The sequence below is a fragment of the Vitis riparia genome, chromosome 15 (genome assembly GCF_004353265.1).
Source record: "Vitis riparia cultivar Riparia Gloire de Montpellier isolate 1030 chromosome 15, EGFV_Vit.rip_1.0, whole genome shotgun sequence".
NCBI classification, from domain to species: domain Eukaryota; kingdom Viridiplantae; phylum Streptophyta; class Magnoliopsida; order Vitales; family Vitaceae; genus Vitis; species Vitis riparia.
Window position 1 is genome coordinate 18644065 of NC_048445.1, and position 4969 is coordinate 18649033.

Below are 4969 nucleotides of genomic sequence, written 5' to 3' on the forward strand. Positions count from 1 at the left end.
GTTTGACACTTCTTTCTCATTTTCTTCTTCGAATGATTCTTCACTTTCACTCCAAGTGGACATTATTTCCTTCTTCATTCTTCTCTTGGCTTCACTTTTGTAGAAAGGACAATCATATTTAATGTGTCCCCGATTTTTTTCATTTGAAGCACACCAAATCTCTTTTCTCTTCCATTTTCTCCTTGTCACCATGAGATGAAGATTCCTTTTTAGAAAGGTCTCTTCTAGAGGTGAACCTTCTTCCTCTAAACCTTTCACCTCTCATGTATTTGTTGAGCTTTCTTGTGATGACGGCTAGATCATCATCCTCTTCACTTTGTTTTTCTTCTTCAACTTCTTCTTTTTCCTTAGTTATAACTTTGAGAGCTATGCTCTTCTTCTTTTTGTCTTCACCTTCTTGTAGCTTCTTTGTCAAATTGGTCTCATATGTCATTCATGACCCTATGAGCTCCTCATAGGTAGCTTGGTCAAGTATTTTGCTTCTTGAATTATGGTGACCTTTGTATGCCACTTTGATGGAGGTGACATCAATATCTTCATCACATTTTCAGATTCCTTGTAGGTCTTTCCCAATGCTTCAAGACCATTGAGAATATCGGTGAACCTAGTGATCATCTCAACAATAGTCTCATTTTCTTTCATAAAAAATGATTCATAGCTATGAACAAGTAAATTTATTTTTAACTATTTTACTTGATTTGTTCCTTCATGAGTTATTTCAAGCAACCTCCAAATTTCTTTAGCCGATTTGCATTGACATATTCTATTATATTCATTTCTATCCATAGCACATTGCAAAGTAAAAACGACCTTAGCATTTAATTGAAAATTTCTTCTATCAAGCTCATTCCATTCTTGCTTGGGTTTTGGAACCATGACTCCATCAACTAGTTTTGTAGGAAAATTTGGGTCATCTTCAATGACATCCCATACATCTAAATCGGTTGATTGTAAATACCAAGTCATTCTAGTTTTCCAATAGAGATAGTCGGTTCCCATAAAAAAATGGAGCTCTATGTTTTGTAAAATTTTCAATGTGAGATGAGCTTGATGGAATGGCCATTTCCTCTTAGACAATTAAGTCTTAAACAAGAGGCCTTGCTCTGATACCAATTGAGAAAATAAAGGCTAATAAGAAAAACACCCAAGAGGGGGGTGAATTGGATTTTTCAAAAACTTTTTGAATACAACAAATTTAAGCACAATATAAGCAAATATAATGAGATAGAGTTTGAGAATTCAAACTTAGATTTTATAGTGGTTAGACACTTCCTTGCCTACATCCATTATCCTCAAGCTCCTAACCGAGTGAGGGTTCCACTAACTTAAAGATTCAACCAAGCTTCTAATCTTCTTTACACTTGGATTCCGGCTCCAATGGGCTCTTACACAATCCCTTCAAGATTCAACTTACTTGAAGGCTCTAACACTCAATTTACAAGAATGATCTTCTCTCAACCTAGCTCAATAATGGCTCAAATACAAATCAAAGCTAAGATGATTCACAATGGTGCACTAAAAGATATGAAGTGAAGATTTAATGCACCAAGAAAGAAATGATAGCTTTTAAGGCAAGAACAAGTGGGTAGACAATTGATTGCAAGTGTTCTCCATGCCATAAATGAAGTGGAGCTCTCAATTTATAGGTTTCTAACCTCGGGAGCCAAGAAAAACAAAAAGCAACCTCAACCAATCGAGCTAGTGGTCGACCAGTTCACTAGCCATTAGAGCATTTAATGCTTTGGCAGGTTATCGTTGCTTCGACCAGACCTCGACCGGAGGCTGGTCGGGAAGGAGGGTGTTTCAACCGGGAAAGGAAAGCTACATGATGAGAGATAGTGTTTTTAATACTTCTCGACCGGACTTCGATCGAACAAGGGCAACTGATTGAGCCAGTTGGCTAGTGCCTCGATTGATTCAACCTTTTGGCCCTGAAAACCTATCTTTTTTTGTTCTTTTCTTTTCTAACACTTAGACAAAGTCTTAGGTAAATAAATATGCCAATTTTGAAACATTTTGCCTAAGGTACATTTGATAAAACTCGGGTTTTAATGAAATTGTAATTTTAAAGAATAAACCGAGTTTTCAAATATGCATGAAAAGATATGTAAAACCTAAGTGCCCCCATGCATTGATCTTACATTTGTTTCCTATGATTAAAAGTCTTCCAAAATATCTTGATCTTGTATCAATTAGGTCATTTGATGAATTTCCAAATTAATACCTGAGATTCTTTACAATTCAAACCAATTAGTAATCTAACCATGGTTTGTTATCATCAAAACCTGATTAGGAGAACCACATAATTGATACTTAAAGAAAAATAAACTATTTGGTTTATCCAATATATTTTGATAGTGAATTAAATTAAAGCTAAGACTAAATTTTTTTTTAAAACCACATAATTGATACTTAAAGAAAAACTTGTTGTAAAAGAGGATAATTGATTTTTAGATTTTACAATTTTTGAATTCTATTTTAAAAATTCATTCTATTATTTTCTCATCATAGCTCAAGTAATGCATCTTCAAATATAAGCATTCCTTCACATTGCATTTGAATTGCAATTAAGAGGAGAACTTGGGCATATAACTGTTTTAAGTCCATGAGTAACTCATTTTGTTCATGCACCCTATAAGCTCACTCCCTATGCATTATACATTCTCTCTCATTAAAGGTTATGTTGCATCCAAAGGTTGTGATCAAGATTGGCAATTTCATTGTTTGTTCCTGGAACTATTGCTGTTTTAGGCAAATATAAGAGAGTTCCATCTCGATACTGTTGGATATTTTGGTAATTATAGGCCTACATATTAACACATTGTATATTAAGAAGCTATCTTATTTTTGGCCAATTAAATATGATCAATTAAGTTAATGATGGGCCTTTAAAGCATCTCTCTATATATAGACTGTATAGACTTTACAATGTATAGGGACCAATTTTATTTTATTTATTAATGATGGACCAATAAAGAAAATAAAATAATAAGGGGTAGAAATAGGGTTATGGACCCCAGTCTAAACGAGAGGAGATAAAAAAATTGCTTATTATTCACATTTCATTAGTGAGTGATTTGAGGCTGCAACATTCATTTTAGACATGGAAGACTAGACTTAAGTACAAAATCTCAATGGATTCAGGTATGTCTTCTAATATTATTATCCTATAGATTTAGCATAAGATTCTGCTGTATTTATTGTCTAGATGATTAGTTTCTATAATCATTCTATATGATTTTTGATTCTCCAACTATTGGTATCAGAGCCACTCTTGTTAAATCTATTAGGATTTAATTAAAGATATTTCATGGTGGATGGAGTTTTTGAATCTGATTTCCATACATTCATCCACCACTATTTTTTGTGTTTGGTTGTAAGGATTTTTTTTTTTTTTAAACCCAGATTTTTTGTTGCAAATCATTTTTTATAAATTATTTTTCCAATCGACATTAATATTTTTATCAAAAGATATTTTATCTCGGATTGTTTGCATAATTTTCAAGATAAAATATAAGTGTTTTTGAGAATTTTGGGGATAAAGATGAAGTGGTTAGGTGATAATGACTTATTTTTTTGTCTTTATCTTGTTACATTTTGATAAGTCTTTTAATCTAATAGGGTCATTTGGACATTGGACCTAAGTCATTTAATATATTGGGTCATTTAGATTGTTGGACCTAAGTCCATTTAAGTTGGGTTAAGTAATGGGTAGGATTAGACCTTTGACTGACTCGTTTGACTAATCTGGATGGACCTTTGACTAACTCCGACTGACTTGTTTGATCGTTGATCCAAAAAAATAAAAACTTTGCATGTTTAAAATCCAATATTTCAATATAAATTAAATTGAAATTATATGTCACCAAAGTGACCTCTATTATGTAGATTTTATTATGAAATTCTATGAATAGTATTTAAATCTATGCGTAAACTAATCAACCCAAAGGAAAGTTATTTTTTGCCAAATTTTAAACACTTATAGTAGTAAATATGTGATATTTTGGTGATGTACATGTATACAATAAGTCAATCCAAAGATAAGCATATTGTTGGTAGGATTTGTTATCAGTATTTATTAACTACTTTTTTATAATAGTACCATTTATGAATTTTTATTTTGTCCAAAGACTAAATATCAATGTTGTGTTAGGTATATTATAAGAGCTCATCTTATTGCTTTTATGCCATATGTATACATGTAAATTTTATTTACATCTTACATGCTTAAAGTACATGGCATTGTTGTTTATTGTGAGCTTATTATTGTATTTTGCATATAGTCAATGCTTCCATTGTATCTACTAACATAAACAACATTCCAATGCTTAATGACACTAACTTTAGAAAATTAAAAAAACAAATTACCATTTTACTTGGGTGTATGGATCTAGACTATGCGATTCAGACTGAACGACCTCCCACCCTTACTAATGATAGTACTGCGAAACAAAGGGCTACCTTTGAAAAGTGGGGGTGTTCTAACCGCATGAGTCTTATGATCATGAAGCACTTTATTTCAGATACTATCAGGGGTGCAATGCTAGAGAAGGAAAATGCTAAGAGTTTCCTAAGCTAAATAGCATACCAATTTGTTGGATCTAAAAAGGTCGAAACATGCTCCATTTTGTCTAAGCTTGTTTCAATGTGGTACAAAGGCAAAAGGAACATAAAGGAGTACATTATGGAAATGTCTAATCTTGTTACTTGACTTAGGGCACTGAAGTTGGAGTTGTCTAATGACATCCTTGTGCACCTGATCTTGATCTCTCTCCCTGCACAATTTAGTCCTTTTAAGATAAGTTATAATACTCAAAAGGAAAAATGGACCCTTAATTAGTTCATTGCTCAATGTGTGTAAAAGGAAGAGAGATTGAAACAAGAAAAGATAGAAAGTTCTCACTTAACTACTACCTCTCATGACAATGTTGCTAATAAGAAAAGAAAAAAGAACAGTAACAGTAAAGGA